This window comes from Canis aureus, chromosome 6 (assembly GCF_053574225.1).
Source record: "Canis aureus isolate CA01 chromosome 6, VMU_Caureus_v.1.0, whole genome shotgun sequence".
Lineage (NCBI taxonomy): Eukaryota > Metazoa > Chordata > Mammalia > Carnivora > Canidae > Canis > Canis aureus.
The window spans coordinates 72,583,633-72,601,997 of record NC_135616.1 but is presented as its reverse complement, the minus strand read 5'-3'; the positions used below and the strand labels follow the sequence as shown (position 1 = coordinate 72,601,997).

At 43.6% G+C, this 18,365-nt stretch overlaps 1 long non-coding RNA gene and 1 pseudogene across 1 annotated transcript; both read right to left on the bottom strand.

Moving 5' to 3' along the window:
- Nucleotides 1-323: 323 nt before the first annotated feature.
- Nucleotides 324-16,371, bottom strand: LOC144316383 (uncharacterized). The gene is made up of 3 exons (XR_013382314.1): nucleotides 15,691-16,371; nucleotides 1,430-1,584; nucleotides 324-928 (listed from the first exon to the last, which is right to left on the bottom strand). It is a non-coding gene; the product is annotated as an uncharacterized LOC144316383 (long non-coding RNA).
- LOC144316382 (nuclear transport factor 2 pseudogene) lies at nucleotides 9,175-10,043 on the bottom strand (annotated as a pseudogene).
- Nucleotides 16,372-18,365: the final 1,994 nt, after the last annotated feature.

The following is an 18,365-nucleotide window of genomic DNA, read 5'->3' as shown; positions in this document are numbered from 1 at the left end:
TAACGAGATGTCATGAGTCTGCCATACATCACCCTATCAGTAGCAAGTGGTGACTTCTGATTAGTGGGATACTACAGGAGCAGCGGGAAGGACCATGGCAACACTGGCTCCTCTGCCCGGCAGCCCTGTCGTCCCTTGGAGACCGGCATTCTGTCTGTGTCAACAAGAATTTGTCTGGGGATTATTCATGTAGCTGGACATAATGAATTCAGCTGTTTGCTAGAGCAGCAAATGGGTTTTTTGCCAGTGATATTAGGATCAAGCTGAGTAATAGGATGTGTCCATACCAGAGTAATGTCCATTTATTAGCTTCTGTGGGAACACACACATTAAGGAAATCACATTTTGCATGGCTCTGTAGCTGAGGGAGCTGCTTGTTAAAAATTTCCACTCAAGCAACCTCGAGCTAAGGATTTGTATTCCAAAGAGCTGGACCTATTTCACCAAAAATATTTACTTGAGAAGTAGAAAAATCCTACAAGCATAATGAGCACGAATGACTGCCTTATATAAAATCTCTATATGGGAAAGTTAACCTCAGTCGAGGGGAAAAGCTGTAGGTCTGCGGAGAGGGCAACTCGGAGCAAATGGCTGACACATGCTGTCTCTCAACACAATGTCAATTGGCTTTTTTTTAAGTGACCTCAGATCAACTTTAATGGCCTGTAAGGTTACACTGGGAGCAAGAAGAGATGTCTAGGCCATTGAGAGCAGTAGCTTCCTACTTCATTGCAGGGCCCCGGGGACGGTTCCTTCCATTCTCCTCAGACATCTCTTTTCTGCTTCATTGATGATGAAAATCCCACCATTTCAGGTTCATTCCTTGGCTTGAGCTTTGTCCTTGTCCAGTGACAGATATCACTAGGAAATGCCACACATTAGGCCTCTTGGAATTGTGCAGCACCAAGCTGGAAGGCTTTGGGAGGACCTGGTGGAATGCAAAGAGATTATAGGCTGGAGGCCTGGGTGGCTCAGCGGTTGAGCATCTGCCTTCAGTTCAGGGTGTGATCCCAGGATCGAGTCTGGCATCGGGTTCCCCGCAGGGAACCTGCTTCTCCCTCTGCCTATGTCTCTGTATCTCATGAATAAATAAATAAAATATTTAAAAAACAACACAAGGAGATTATAGGCAAGGTAGAGAGAGGATAGGTAGTAGTTCCAGAAAGGTAAGAAAAAATGGATTTGAAGACAAGGTTTGCCTACTTTGTAGCCTTACAAAGGAAAATTTAATAAGTAGAAGTCCCAATCTCTGTCATAAGGGAGCTTATAAGTCAAGGATGCTTTGTAAGGTGCATCTCATGCAGCGTAGACATCAGGTCTCCACAGAGCCAACGTGATAGGCTTCAAAGTGTCTTCACGGTATATCTTTCTCCAGCTGGGAACGAAAAAGGAGAAATGAAGGGAAGATTCTCAGGTGAAACAAACTCACCTCTTCTTTCCCGACACAGAGGTCCTGAGGGGATATTGAATGATTCCTTGTTCCACTGTGAGCTTTCAAGCCATGTCTACCACAGAAGGAAGCCCCCTTGGCAGCAATAGCATTTGTAGCAGTTTTGTGTGATCTTATGAAATTATCTAAATTCCCTGGAAGACAATAAGACAGTGCCTTCAGCTCAGAAAACACAGGGGTCTACTGTCAGGCAAGCCCTTCCCTCAGCCCAGCTCCAGTAGCCCTGGTTCCCCTTCTGTCATCTTCCAGGTGCTCCTTCAGGGACCAGCTTGCCCTCCCCCTTCACAGACATCCCTTGTGCCTATTCAACTTCTCATCCCTCTTTTCTCCTCAAGACTAAGTTCTGGGTAGCTTAGTAGCTCATCACCTACACTCTCCTTTGCTAACCCTCAAAGACAAACCCAGAGGCCTTTTGTTTTTTTAACCAGTTGCCACCAGGAACTGCCAGCCGGGATGCCAAGATGTTACAAACATGGGAAGAACCCCAAAGTCCTAGAATTTTACTCGAGCTTCTGGTCCCACACCCCAGGCCCCAGCTTATCTTCCCTGTTACTGCTCAGTCCTTGGTCCTCTTTTCTTCTTAGAGCTGGACAATCACATGATCCCATTTCATCAGCCATCTTTAGCTGGACTGCCTAAGTCTCCGTCTTTGGAATCAACTCTTTGTCTCAGTGTGAAATTCCCACATCCAACTGCAAGATCAGCAGTCTCACTTCAGTGTTCTCCATCCTGGGCCCACTCAGCATGTCCCAAATGGAATTCATAAAGACTTCCTCCAGAGTCTGCTCTTCCACCTGAATTATTTTATATTGGCTTCAGCAGCCACCCAATCACTTAAACTTCAAGCCTGAGAAACTTCTCAGACAGCTTTTCCTCCTCCTTCCCTGTGCCCCCATATCTACCTGCAAAATCTGACGCCTTCTTACCATCTCTGTTCTTGAGTCCTCCCTTCTCTACGATTGCTCCCCATTCCCATGCCAGTTAAGCCTTCACCATTTTTCTCTCATTGCTCCAATAGAAAGAGTTTCCTTGATCTGGTTTTGTTTGTTTGTTTTGGTTTTGGGTTCTTTTGCAGTGTTACCACAGAATGGTTCCCAGGGGGCAGATATGATCCTGCTATCCTCCTGATTAAAATCTTCAGCATACAGGGGTGCCTGGCTGGCTCAGCGGAAGAGCGTGCAACTCTTGATCTTGGGGTCATGAGTTCAAGCCCCACATTGGGTGTAGTGATTACTTAAATAAATAAATAAGCCTAAAAAATAAAAATAAAATCCTTAGTCTACAACCCAAGCTTCTTAGGATGGCCTGTGAGGTAGCCCACAAAGTGTCTCTGCTTAACACTCCAACTTTATCTCTGTGAAGGCCCCTCTTTGCCTCATCCCACTTCCCTCTTGCCGTATTCCAGGCTAAACACACTTCTTTATGCTTCCATACCTTATTTATGGCCTGCCCTCTGCCACTCATTGGCCCCACTAAGTCACTTAAAAAAAAAAAGGTTTTATTTATTTATTTATTCATGAGAGACACAGAGAAAGAGGCAGAGACATAGGCGGAGAGAGAAGCAGGCTCCCCATAAGGAGCCTGATGCGGTACTCGATCCCAGGACCCTGGGATCATGACCTGAGCCAAAGGTGGATGCTCAACCACTGAGCCACCCAAGTGCCCCACTAAGTCACTTTTTAATAAGAGGACCTCCATTTCTAGTAGGTAGGTCTGAAGTTAGAGTAGAACAATAATTGTGATGTAGTTGGCCATAACTCAGGACAGTTCAACAACCATCTCCATCTAAGGTCCATTATGGTGGTCTGACATAATGAAGGTGGACTGACCCTGTATTTTTAGTCTAAATGGAAATACACTTTAACTTACCTAATACGAAGAGCTTAAATAGATAAAGAAGCAATCTCTGGAGTCAGAGTGCTTGGGTTTCTTTTTTTTTTCTTTTTTCTTTTTTTTTTTGTGTGTGTGCTTGGGTTTCTAATGCTCATCATTTAACCTGTAGTTTCCTCGTCTTTAAAATGGAAAAAATAATAATACTATCTCACAAGGTTGTTATGAGAGTAAAGCGATTAATAAAAGCAAAGATCTTAGATCTTAGAACAGTGCCTGGAAGAGAGTATGTGTTTGCTAAATATTAGTCATTGATGTTGTTACTAGCAGAATAGTAGAAATATTTATAGAATTCCATGTTCCTTATCAAATCATCAGAAGGATTTTACCGCCATCACCATTGGAAAGATTATGAGATTATGGGACTCAGGAGTTATGTCTGCTTTCCAGGTGGTGGCAGAAACTGACAGGTATTGCTGTGCAAATGAAAACACACAACCCATTCCGCTTCACCCCATCCCACTTTATATTTGATAAAGGGAATCTGTGGCTTTGTAGATCTGATACTGAGTGAAAGCAGCACTTCTTGCCTCTGTTTAGGCCTACGCCACCAGAGCCTTCCACAACTCAGCCAGAATCCATCCCACTGCCAATCGCTCCATGGCCCTCCATCCCAGTGGGCTACAGTTTTCTTTCTTTCTTCCCTCCTTTCTTTCTTTCTTTCTTTCTTTCTTTCTTTCTTTCTTTCTTTCTTTCTTCTTTCTTTCTTTCTTTCTTTCTTCCTTTCTTCCAAGGGAAGTGCAGAGGGAGAGGGAGAGAGAACCTCAAGCAGACTCTGAGCTAACTGTGGAGCCCGAAAAGGGGCTTGATCTCATGATCCTGAGATCACGACTTGAGTGGTAACTAACAGTTGGATGCTCAACCAACTAAACCACCCAGGTGCCCGTGGGGGCTACAGTTTCTAAAGCACTCCCACCTGCATGATCTCTTGGGCTTCTCACAGTGGCCCAACCCCACCTGCAGACTTGTCGCATGCCTCCGAAAAGGCTTTAGTTGCTGCCATTGAGATGGGTGCTCATTAAACAGCTTTTTTTTTTTAATGAAAAATAATTGCATTGGTGATTTTGTATAGACACAACCAGAGGGAGAGACCATGTGCAGAGAGGCTTAACCCAAGCCAGTGGCAGGGAACATACCTGGGAATTTGGCCTGGCTTTATAAGAAGAACCATAGTTTTCAGCTGAATGAGACAAATCTCAAAAAGTAGAAAAAAGGAAGGAAGGAAACTAATGAGACATCTCTTGGCTCACGGATAATGTGGGCCGCTCACCCAGTGGTCTGCAGTGGCTACGCAGCATCTTTCACACTTCGGTGACAACCGAATTACTTGGAGATCATGCAACCATGATGAGACCCGAGAAGAAATGAACACAAACCCAATCGCAGCCAAATAGCACTGCTATCTATTAACAAATGATTATAGGCTGAGGCAGTCTTTAATGAGATTTTAACAAAAGAAATCTAGCCGTGTTCCTCTGGGGCAAAGAGATTTTATTATGATGTGAATGATGAAGCGGGCAAGGGGCCCTCCCTTGGAGCTTCAGGAAAGAGGGGAATGTGTGTGAGGCCTGTGTCTTCGCTCTCCGAGGGCTCTGACTCCCATTGAAAGATGAAAAGCTCTTGGAGAAAAGGACCCACATGACATACTGTTCCACAGGAAGTTTCAGTTTGGTTCCCAGTCTGGTGAGCCAAGCAAGTCATTTAGGAAAATTGTTCTAGGCCCGTGTGTTGTGATTCCAATACTTACTTCATTGTGCCTTTGGTTATCCTAAAGGGCGTCATGGCATTCTCCAGAGCTTCTCATCGGAAGGAATAGAGCATTAATTTGGAAGAACAATGGGGTGGGCTAGAGTCGGCGACCCGGTAAACCCACTGGGGTTTCAGAAGAGAAGGCGATGTGAGTCTAATCGTTCAAGAGAGGAAGGAGAAAAGAGGCTGCACAGAGTGGGTCAGAGGGACAGAGGAACAAAGTGCAATTCTGGGAAGCCAGCATGCCCTGCTCAGGAGCGCTAGGCTGCTTGCATGGAGTGGATTTTCCATTTTTTACTTTCCCTACACCTTTCATTTATCCACTGAGTGCAAACTAAGAAATATCAAGGAGAGAGGTCACAGATTCTGAAGGAAACTGAGGAACAAACAGAGTGATGGAATGATGCTTGGACATTAAATAGTGTCATTCCTTAGGAAGGGGCCATGGGCACATAGAAGGATGACAAAGCAAGGCCGGGAGGTGGTCTCCCTCTCACAAAAATTCTTTTCTGACCAAACTCTAGTCAGGCTCCTGGACCTTCTCCCTAGGCCCATCCATGCACTTCTTGGTAACATTTAAGTTTAGCAAGAACCCCTAGCCCTTGACACCTGTTCGGGTTTCTCATCCTCCGCCATGGCCATCCCCCAGGTGGTGTTTGATCACCCTGGGCTTCCTTCTGCATGAATCCTGTTAGGTCATTTGGCCAGAATCCCCGGGCCCCTGATGTTTCTGCTGGTCATTGTCCATCCACCCACCCCCACCCTGCTCCTAAATTCCCACTTGCCCATGCTATTTTTGGAATTGAGCCTGGTTCTATACTGAGGTCTCTTTTTCCCTTTTTGAAACCATCCTGAATAAACTCTGTCTAAACCACTTTAATTATGTTCAGCTCTGGTCTCCTTTGATGCCTGAGGATGAGTCCTAGGGGTCCCTGGCAGCTGGGGCACAATATAAGACTATGGCCATAGACTTTGCTGGTGATACTCCCGTTGGGACCAACGGCAGACACTGGCTGTTAAAATATTTAGTGTCTGATAATATATGATGAATGAGTAAAGAGTATAGTAGCACTTCCCTTAATGGCTCACACTAGGAAGGAAATTTAATAGAATTGAGGATGAACTTTAAAATGACATGGAAGATAAATCTCCAGAACATACATCTTTGGGATAGATAGCTCATTTTGTTAGACTATAGCACTATTATTGCTACTAGCTAACATTTATTAAGCATTTACTAAGTGCCAGGTGCTATTTTAAGGGTTTTGAACATGTTAACTCAATGCTTCCCATAGTGTCTGTTATGATGAGTAAGTACGTTTTTAAATTTCCTGTTATGGACGAACGCTTTTGTAAAAGTCAATAAAAATCAATTAGAAAAGTTAAATTAAAAAAAATGCAAAATTCAAGATCAAGTGTTTGGTTTTTTGGTTTTGGTTTGTCTTTGTTTTGTGTTTACTGTTGGATTAAAACAGATTTAAAATTACTCTAGCAAATGGCTATATAAGTTTCTAAATGCTTCTTCTTCATTGCTATACTCCTCTCCCCATGGACCAGTAACAAACCTTCACAGACTGGTACCCATCTACAGACTGTATATTAGGAGTTGTATTACCTCATTTAGCCCTCATAAAAATCCTATGATGCAATTAATGCCTCCATTCTGCAGGTAAGGAAACTGAGTCACAAAGTAGTTATCTTACTAATGAGGCCAAATTAGATCCGTTAGCAGTCAATTAGCTTTGCAAACAGAAACACATCTATTTTAGGACCATAGAAGTATAGCTCATCTACTCCCAGTAAAATCATGAGTAGCTTAAGTAGAGCCAGCCTTAATGAGAAAGTATGGGGTTGTGTGGGTTTTTTTTTTTTAATTTCATTTATTTATAAGAGACACACAGAGAGAGGCAGAGACACAGGCAGAGGGAGAAGCAGGCTCCCTGCGGGGAGCCCAATGCGGGACTTGATCCCAGGACCCCATGATCATGATTTGAGCCGAAGGCAGATGCTCAACCACTGAGCCTCCCAGGAGCTCCAGTATGGAGTTTTATAATCTAGGCTTCTGTTGGGAAAACTGTGAAAGAAATAGCCAAACATTTTAGGAGTGTCATCTTCGCTATATTGAGCAATATAGTGAAGTGTTCCAGAGTGGGCTTAGGAGCAAGGCTGCTCGTGTTTGTCTCCTGGCTTGCCTGTGAACTTGCTGTGTAAACTTACTAGTTTCTTCCTACAAGGATGGTTGGGAGGAATATAACTGTATATATATATAGTACTTAGAGAAATGCTTAGCACATAGTAAGTGCTCAATAAATGTTAGTTATTATTTTTGCACTTGAAAAACAATCCATTGAAAAAATTTTGGATCCTATAAATGCCTCAACCTGCAACGGCCTGACTTCAGACTGAACAAATCAGTCCTCCCTGCCTTAACCTAAAACTACTGGTAGAACCTGACAATGCTGGGCGCCTGGGTGGCTCAGTGGTTGAGCGTCTGCCTTCAGCTCAGATCATGATCCTGGGGTCCTGGGATTGAGTCCTGCATCAGGATCCCCATGGGGGTCCTGCCTCTCTCTGTGTCTCTCATGAAGAAATAAATAAAATCTAAAAAAAAAAAAAAAAAAAAAGAACCTGACAATGCTCCAGTGGCTTCTCTACTGTGGCACTGCAGACATGTGTTGGGGCTGTTGTGTGCGCCGTAGGGTAGCAGCATTCCTGGCCTCTACGCACTAGATGCCCATATCACTTCTTTTTGGTCGTGACAACCAAAAATGTCTTCAATCATTTTCAAATATCCCCTGGAAGGAAAAATAGCCCCCATTTGAGAACCACTGGTGCAAAGGAAAGACAATATTAATATAGTCCTACATAGGGGCACCTGGGTGGCTCAGTTGGTTGAGCATCACGCTCTTGATTTTGTCTCAGGTCATGATCTCAGGGTCATGGGATCCAGTTCTGTACTTGGCAGGGAGTCTGCTTGAAATTCTCTCCCTCTGCCCCTCCCCCTGCTCATGTGCAGTCTCTTACTCTGTTTCTCAAATAAAATCTTTTAAAAAACCATAATAGTCCTGTATATTTTTACAGCTTTTCGGTTTAAAAAGTTTCAGATGTTTTTAATTGTGAAAAAGAAAAAAAGAGAAAGGATGAAAAGATTAAAAAAAAGGAGAAGAAAGAATGAAAGAAGGAAAGAAAGGGGAGGGAGGGAAAGCCTAGAGCACAAAGAAAAGAAAGGGCAGGACTCAGAAATGAAGGGATGACTGGACCCTGTGTGATCTCCCACCAGGGCATCTACATCGACATGTCCGGCCAGCCCCTCAAATTCAACATGTTCAGATCTGAACTGAGGTTACCCCCCAAATACACGCCTTCTTTGTTGTTCTAGTTTCTCTTAGTGACCTCACCATCCACCCAATCTCCCGTCTAGAAATGTGTGTCCTCTTGAAAGGACGCCTCCTACCAACCCTCCCCCTTCTCCAGCACTGGACTGACTACCAGGTTTGCCGATTATACTTCTGTTAGCTCTCTCAGGGACAAAGAGTCACATATTCCATTCACCTGATGTGGGCACTGGAAGGGACCTCAGAATCACCCACCACTCTGACTTCATAGGCGAGGAAACTGGTCCAAAGTGGTCAAGGGCATGACCTTGGACAGATTACTCTGAGTCTAGATTCTTTGATTGTAAAATGGGGATCATACCACAGGCCTTACTGGGTTGTGAGCTGACACAGACCTGATCTATCACCCGTGTTCCCCTTGTCTCAGGTCTCAGTTCAGGGCTGGGACCCAGCGCTCTTGCTCCTTCACCACACTGCCTCCTGGATCACGGTCCTGTCCCTCTTCTGTACCCAGTGTTCCTGTTCATTTGGCCCCACCATCCTGACCCTGTTGCTATTGCCCCATTCATGGCCAGCCCTCAGCACTGCGCACCTAGTATGTTGTGAGAGTCCTCTCCTTGGACTGGCTGGCTCCAGGCTCTCCCCAGGCCAATCATGGTGCACATCACTGTCAAATTCCTGTCTTAAAAGAGCACTTGACACAGGGATCAAGTCACTTTCATTTTTATTTTTATTTTTTTTTTGTTAAGAAAATTTTTGTGGTTTTATTATATCATGAGCCATTGAAACATCTGAACAAATCAATATCTAGGCGGTCAATATCTGGGCGGTGAGGCAGCTGCTTTCTCCTTCACTTCTTTGGGTTACTAGAGCAACTTGTCAGTAGATTAAAAAAAAAAAAAAAAAACAACCTTTTGCATTACTTAAGTCTTTCCAAGGCATGCGCTGGTACAACACAAACTTCTGTCAGATGCAACTATTCTAGCATCCAAACATCATGCACAATACCTCGGTAGTAGCAGCGCACTGCGCCCGCTCCCACCGTGGCCCTGCTCATTTGTGTATGATATTTGGAGCATCTGGAGGAGTGTGAATAGTTATCAGGAAGAGGAGGGAGGAGGAAACAGCATGAGTGCCTGGCTGGGAAGAGGTCAGCCGAAGTTGTGCAGGGCAAGCCTGAACATGTCATTGGTGCAAACCCAAGCATCATTGATGTTCTTTAATAGGAACATCTGGTGGAACCCCATGATGGGGTCTTCATCAGCCTTGAGCTGGCCCACTACCATGCTGATGATGCAGCTATCTGGCTTGGGCTGATGGTCCTGTGCCGTGATGCTGTGCTGGATTTTCTGGAACGGAAGGCTAGACAACTTCTCCACAATGGCAGCTTTCCCCTGGAACTGCTGTCCTTCCCACGTAAGGCATGATGCATCAATATAAATTGCGCCTAGTTGGGTTCTGTCGTTATCAAATAACTGGTAGTAATGCTGAATGAAGCTGGATCCAATCTGCTCCCAAATTGGCTTGTCTCCCATTCTGGAGCGTCACCCGGCCTTGTTGAGACCCGAGGGGCTGGCACGATGGCGGCAGCGGGGGCGGCCCACTTTCATTTTTAAATCCTGCACCATTCCCCATCACAAAATTTAAACTTTTTGGCCTACAACTAAATGTCACCCTCTCTCCCTCCTCCCCACTCTCGATTCCCCCTCCCCCTAGACTATCTTCCTACTCTTCATTCTACATTTTGCTTCTTATTCCTTATCAAACGAAAATGCAGTTTCTTGTATACATCCTATGCTTTCCCGCCTCCGCCCTTTGCTCCTATTCATCTTCCTGGGATTCCCTTTCTAAATCCACACCCACGTCCTATTTCTACCCATCCTTCAAGACCTGTATCAACCAATTTCCTTCATGAAGTCAAATCTCATCTTCTCGGTTAATGTGTACTCAATCTCTCTCTTCTCTGAACTCCTGTAGCACTTTATTTACATCTATCTGTGGCATTTATATCTTCCCACCTTGCATCATAAATATCTATGTACTTAATTTATTTCCCCCACTAAACTGGAAGCTCCTTAAAGACTCAATACGTAAAAAAAAAAAAAAAAAAAAAAGACTCAATATGTACAGATTGATTTATCTTTGTATCTTCCATGGGGTCTAGTACAATAAATATCTGGCATATTTGGGCCATATAAATGACATTAACTGTCTACTTATTTATCCCTTATAGGACCCCTATCTATTTATTTATCAAACTAAATTTGACAGTGGTTAAAAAAAAAACCCCTAGCATACCATAGCAGCATGAAGAGAATCCCTATGACAACAAAGATTCATAAAAGAAGCACGTGTAAGTCAGGAGATTATGTCATATGAACAGCTGCACATGTGTGTGGGCACGGGCATGTGTGTGTGCATGCATACATGCATAGTAGGGTTTTGAAATCACACAAGGCTGGTTTCCAATCCTAGCTCTCTAACACTTTATAGCTATGTGACCTTGGACAATTTATTTTGCATTTCTAACTTTATTTTCTCACTTGCAAAATAGAGATAAAACATACCTGATAATGGTATAATGAGGATCTTTTATTCATTTCATCAAACGACTATTTTACTAAGTCTTCACAATGTGCCAGTTTCCTGGGAGAAGCAGAATAATATCTATACTATATTTACCAGAGGGCCTGTTATATTAAATAGTTTTGTGTGTTTAGTATTTTAACATTAAAGCAATTAGAGGACTCTTAGAGCAGCTACACTCTTGCTCATACGTGTGCCTATGAAGAGAGAAAACTGTAGGTCCCAACTAAGAATCTTTGTTTTAAAATCTGGACAGAGGGATGTACAGTTTCATTCTTTAGCCAGAATTTTTCTTCCTCGGGTAGCTTGAAGATTTTTTTTTCCCTATACATTTTCTTAATCTCCATACCTATGGAAAAATCAAGAGCTATTAGTAATGCTATTTGTTAAGTGCCTACTATTTGCTATCACTCTTTTTTTTTTTTTTTTTTAAGTAGGCACTACAACCAACTTGGAGCCCAATGCAAGGCTTAAACTCACAACCCTGAGATTGAGACCTGAGCTGACATCAGGAGTCAGGTTCTTGGGACGCCTGGGTGGCTCAGCAGTTGAGCGTCGGCCTTCAGCTCAGGGCTGAAGTTCCTGGAGTTCTGGGATCGAGTCCTGCATCGGGCTTCATGCATGGAGCCTGCTTCTCCCTCTGCCTATGTCTCTGCCTCTCTCTGTGTCTCTCATGAATAAATAAATAAAATCTTAAAAAAAAAAAAAAAGAGTCAGGCGCTTAACCTACTGAGCCACCCAAGGTGCCTCTCTTTGCTATTACTTTTCCAACAACTCTCTAAGAAGACAGCTGCTCTGCATTTTTATGAGCAAAGAAACAGACTTCGCGAGGGTAGTAGCTTCCAAGAGGCACACGGTTGTGAATAGTGGGGTCCTCCTCCAAACACCACACTTTTCTCCTGCTCAGGGGTCTGCTGGTGAGATGTCCTAAATACTATGCCGGGGTGAGGAATGATGATTTGCACCATCAATTTCTCAGAAGTTTTATCATTACTTCTCCTGGGTCCAGAATTCTCAGAAATATTGAAATAAGGTAAGTTTCAAATCCTGGCTAAAGAGAAAAAGACCCCTTCTGTTGGAGGGAGAGTTCTTATTACTCTCCCTCTGTTCCTACCTATTCCTAGAGGAAGTGATGTCCAACTGTGTGAGTCTTTACTCTCTACTAGTTCCTCCCCAGTGAGGGAAAAATGATTAATTCCTGACATTTCACAGGGAGCAGGATTATTGGCCTAAAAAACAGGAATAGGCCCAGCAGGTCATCTGGCATAGGCTTCCACTCTCTTTCTTCCTTCTGGATGGAGGAGAGCCCATTGAGTTTCCCTTTTCCATCCAATGCAGAGAACTGGGTTTACCCTGCCCATGATGATGTGTGTGATCTACAGTGTTCATCCTTATAGCAGTTTGTTTAGCGAGTGCCCTTCAGACCCAAGCCCCCACCCCACCTCCTGGGATGGCTTATCCCAAGGCCCAGCAGGAAGTGAGAGGCCCACTTTGGCATTGGTTCTCAGCAGATTTCTCTTTTCTTAGTTGTCCCATAGATCCTTACCCTTGCCAAGTCACTAATAAAGTTGATATTTTCATTCCCTTTTGCCTAGCAGTTCTTATGTGTAATATCTAATGGTCAGAACCCAGAGAGAGAGAAAGAGGGTCATTTTAGGGGCAGATCCACTGGCTCTATTACTAGGTCAGGGGCGTTCTGCAAAGCTTTTTGCTTCTTTGTTCTACATCAAAGCTAACCTTATTTTCATAGATCAGCTAACCTGCAGGACTCTTCAGAGCGATTTTAAGCCAAATACATAAATGCTGTCTAACAATCTACAAAAGATGGCCTGTCCCTGGAAACTTAATCACTTTGCAGTTGACAAGGAGTAGGAGGATGGAGACTCTTTTGTTAACTTTTGTTTAAGGGCCCAAAAACTGTTTAATTTTGTCAGGAATAGCTCATACACATTAACCAAGTTAATTCTGACAAAAGTCAGTCTAGGCAGCTTTCCTTATATTTCTATTTACCATCTTAAAAATAAAGTTTTAGCCACAACCCACCCCCAAAGCCCTTCAACTTGAACAAAGTCTTCCTCTGGACCTCAGTTTTTCCTCTGAATAGTGGGTGTTCTGATCCAGACCATTTCTGACACCATTCCTTCTCTCACATTCTACTCATATTCAGAAGTTAGTATTTGGACCTGGATTGCCTTCAGGGGATGTTGTTGGTTCTGAGAGGTTTTGGGAAATAAGGGAGTCTAAAGGAAAAATCTAATAAATAAAAAGGGAGAAACTTGCCAGATGCAAAGTGGGAGTTTATTCCAGGCATATTAAATTATCATGAAACACATCCATCTGCATTTATTAAGAACAGGAAACTCATCTCTGCTTGCCTAAAGCCCTCATTTCCAAAGCATTAACAAATTATTCATTTCCTTCATAAGTTTGTTAGTCCTTGGGGTATTTAACACCAGGAGTTTGACCATATTATCACTTATCCTCATAACATGTGATAAAAACTATACTAAATATTTAACACAAATGAGAGTGGATATGGCTTATGGATTCTCATTAATTTATTTTGCTTTTAGCATAATAACTTAATACTTTACTATAGACCTTTTTTCACCCAAAACTGAGGAGATATGTCTCAGATTTGCAGTATTATCATAGATAAATACTATACTGACCACATAACAAAAAAATTTCCCTTTCATGCAAATGTGTGTGAAAGATTATTGAAATGAGAAAGAGTTTTACTTTCTTAGCCCCTTGAAAAACAAGATCTGAAAGCAGGTCATATCACTATTTAGCTTTATTAGTCTTCTAATGTTGCCGCATAACATATTGCCACAGTCACTCACAGCAACAATCCAGTTATCAGCTCATATTTCTGTAGGTCAGAAGTCTGTGTGAGCTCTCCAGGGTTTTCCACCCAATAAGGCCAAAATCAAGGGTCGACCAGCTGGCTTTTGTGGGGGGGACCTGGGGAGGAATCTGCTTCTAAGCTTGGTTAGATTGTTGGCAGAATTTAGTTCTCATGGTTGTAAGACTAAAGTCCAATTTCCTTGCTGGCTGTTGGGGAGGGGAAGCTTTTAGTTCCTTCATGTTGTCCACATCCTTGACACATGGACCTTTCCTTCTTCAAGCCAGCAATGGTGTGACAAATCCTCTCCATGCTTCAAATCTCTGCTTTCCTCTTTTGCAGCTCACTAGAGAAAATCCTCTGCTTTTAAAGGGCTCATCTACTGGGTCAGACCCACCTGAATAACCTTCATATGTCAAGGTCAGCTGACTTGGGATTTTAATTACATCTGCAAAATTCTTTCTTAGCACTACCTACACTAGTGTTGAATGAATAACCAGGAGGCAAGAATCTTGAGGAGACATTTTTAGAATTTTGTCTACCACATATTCTAACACGATTAAGCAAGCTACCTAATCTCCATAGGCCTGAGGTTTTTTAGAATGCTACTCTGATACCTTTGATGACTAGACCTACGAAGGAATTATACTTACTATAACTTGACAGCACCAGCCAATTAAAAACAAAACAAAAAATATGACAAACCAAAAAAGCCTTCTCAGACTGGGTCTACAAGGTGTCCAAGCACATGAATGAAAAAGAATCAGATTTAATTATTTTTAGTTTAGCTCAATGCTATTTTCCCAGCCTTGACAGTAGCATCTGGCACAAAGAAGTGCTCGTTAAATATAGCGTTTGCTGAATGAAGGCATATACAGCACTAATCAGAGCCCTTTAGTTAAGTCTTTATCAGATGCTTACTGCACACAATACATTTGTGCCAAGTTTAGTGAAGAATACAAAGACTCATAAAGCTCCATCCTCTCCTATGATGATTAATTTTATATGTCAACTTAGCCAGGCTTTGGCGTCCAGCTGTTTGGTCAAACACCAGTTTAAAATATTGCTGAAAGTGAAAGTATTCTTTAGATGTGATTATTTGAATCAGGAAACACTGAGAAAAGCAGATTACTTTCCATAATATGGATGGGATTATTTGAATCAGGAAACACTTTCCATAATATGGATGGGTCTCATCTAATCAGTTGAATACCTTACAAGAAAAGATTGAAGTCTCCCCAGGAAGAGAAAGTTCTATTGACAAGCTACCTTCAGACTCAGGACTATAGCATTAAGAGAGAGAGAGAGAGAGAGAGAGAGAGAGAGAGAGACTGCAATATCAACTCTTCTATGGGTTTCTAGCTTGCCAGATTGCCCTGCAGAGTTTAGACTGCCAGGCTAAGTCATGTCAGACTGCATGAGCCAATTCTTTAAAATAAGTTTCTTTCCATGGATCTATATCTATACCCCTATCTCTATCTCTATCTGTATCTACACATATATATCCTATCGGTTTAAGAAGCTAGAGTAGCATTGGGAAGATTAAAATGTGTACAAGGAAAGTAATGAATAGCGGGTGATTACTTATAAGTGGAGAGGAATAAATTGTCTTGGATTTAATGAGGATGGGTGATCAAAGGAGGCTTTATGAGCAAAGTGGGGTTTAATCTGAGCTTAAAGAATAGATGGAACAGGTGGAAAACAGGGAGTGTTGCACAGAAGCAGACCTGGGGAGGTGGGCAGAGAGTATTAGGTGGGGTTTACAAGGAGGACAACAGCCCAGCTAAAGAGTCCTAAAGGGTAGGCTCTTGGCTCTCCAGCTTCGCTCTTACCTCAGAGCCACCACACTGGTCCCCTCTGCCCAGCAGGCCTTGCCTCTGGTCTTCACATACTGGAGTCTCTTGTCTCCAGATGTTGACTCAGCCGTAGTCTTCTCAGAGAGGCCTTTCCAGACCACCAGCTCAGACACTGCCTCCTCCAAACCTGTCCTATCACCCTCATTTACTTTGTCTACAGCGCTTCCCAGTGTGCAGAATTATTACAATTGTTTTGCTTCTCAGTTCCCAGAATGTGCTCTAAGTCCCACGAGAGCAGGATTCATTCCCTCATGGGATTCATTCACCTCCTGGGCTCCAGCCCCTTGAACGGTGGATGGTGCGTGTTGGCTACTCCCTCTCTAAACATGAACCGAATGAAGAAATGTTGACTTTAGGACTCGGTGTGTCCTGGCTGTGTCCCCGAAAGCAGAAGAGAGATCAAGAAGAAGGAAGATGCAGTTCATGAGGTAGAGCAGGGAGGCCTACAACCCGTCACGTCTGGGCCCAGAGGCTTGTTCTCTGTCTCCTTTCCCTTTCTCTCCAAAGCAGCTGCATCCGGTGGCCCTGCTGAGGGAACATCTTGCTGGAGAAAGGGCCCTCCTAGGCCCAGCGTCAGCTCCTCACTCGATTCCCCATGTTCCCCACAGTGTCAGCTTCAAACCAAAGTGCTCTCCCAAAGACGAAACCTGATGCTCCTCTCACCCAGAGGTCTCTTACCTGAAAGACTGCCCCTCTCCCCCAATCCTGGCTAAAATGAAAGCTCAGCTTTGGCGGCCTTTGCTGTCCTTTATGACCAACTGTTTTGTGTTCTTACATTTTGTAAACAGTTTTATTGGAACGCAGCTATGCTCTGTCCTGACCAGTCATGGTGGCTGCTTGGCTGCTTTCGAGCCATGATAGCCCAGCTGAGAGGTTTTGACCCTGGATCGCCTGCAAAGCTATATGTGTCCAGAAGAAGATTGTGGGGGAAAAGTTTTTGCAGAAAACTTCACAGGGCACCTGGGTGACTCAGTGGCTGAGCGTCTGCCTTCAGCCCAGGGCGGGATCCCGTGGTCCTGGGATCAAGTCCTGTATTGGGCTCCCCACAGGGAGCCTGCTTCTCCCTCTGCCTGTGTCTCTCTCTCTCATGAATAAATAAATAAAATATTTTTTTTAAAAAAAGGAAGAAAACTGCAAAAGAAGTTGGCACAAGGCTGAACACGAATCAACAAAGGAGTTGAATTTAAGGGGGGGGGGTTTGCTGCATTTATTTATCACGAATCTCATTTTCCCCTTTTCTGCCTTAACAGAAGATGTGTTCCACTTTCATTCAGAGATTCCCTCTTCACTTGTTCTCCTCACCCCTTCCTAAGTGACCTTTCCCTGCCTCCCACACCCTTCACGTGGCTGCCCGGGGATCCTTATGAAGCCACATCTCATGTGGCTTTCTTGCTCTAACCCCTTCATCGGCTCCTGGAACTCAAATCCCCGGGTGGGGCCTGCAGGGCCCGCCTGGTAAGCAAGGTGAGCTCACTTCTTCAGTCTGATTTCTTAGGCCTCCCGGACTTAAACTTGTCCCAAGGCACATAGGACATAAGTCATCGCCTGCAATTTTAATGAAGCGGAGCTGTTGGCCTGCCGCTGTGACAGTCAGACGTTTGACCATGGGGGATCTGGCGTAAAGGCATTCTGGAAGAGCAAAGTCCACTGCGTCGGTTTTATTGTTTTTCAGGATCAGTGAAGCCACCCTGTAGGGAGTCCGAATCCTGTAAATTCTTCTTAGCTGGCTATCCGTTTGAGTGTAGGCGTGTGACTGCGTTACTGACTACACAAAGCCTCTGGAATCAGGGAGTTTATTTTATTTTTAAAGATTCTATTTATTTATTCATGAAGGACACAGAGAGAGAGAGGCAGAGACGTAGGCAGAGGGAGAAGCAGGCTCCAGGCAGGGAGCCCGATGTGGGACTTGATCCTGAGACTGCGGATCACACCCTGAGCCAGGGGCAGGTGCTCAACTGCTGAGCCACCCAGGTGGCTCAGGGATTTTAGATTTTAGAGCTGTCCATTGTTTTAAATGAGCCCAAGCCACCTCTCTCCTCTCTCAGTACCTGGAAACTGAGTGTTAGATTTGCACAAGGTGATAAATTCATTCGACAAACATTGAGCAAATACTCAACTACTTAATGTATGCTACAGAGGCCAGCAGAGTACACCGCTTTGGTGTATTATTGATGATATTGAGCTAGAGGAGCTTGAAAAAAAAAAAAAAAAACAGACACAGAAAGGGAGCACCCTGACTTCTCCCTTCCCTTCCTGAAAGGGAATCAAACACCCATGTGGAAGATGCCTTTTTTGTACCAGAAGGAAAAGAACATTCTTATCATCAGAGATGGAGAGTTGAAGCCAAGAGCAGCCTGTACAACAGACCTTGTCAAAACCTTCTCTCCCTGAGGCCTTCCCATATATTTTTGTTTCTTTACTTTTTATTTTTTTGTTTAGTCTAGGACATAAACATTTAGGCCTAACTGCTTTTTTGGGTTCTTCATTGTCCTGTGAAGATTCCCATGGAGATGTAAAAATAATAAGAGTTGTATGCTTTTCTCCTATTAATCTGTCCTTTATCAACTTAATTCTCAGGTCCAGTCAGAGACCCTAAAAGGATGTAGGTAACGTGCTGCGTCTCCTAAACTATGTGGAGATGCTCAGAGTAT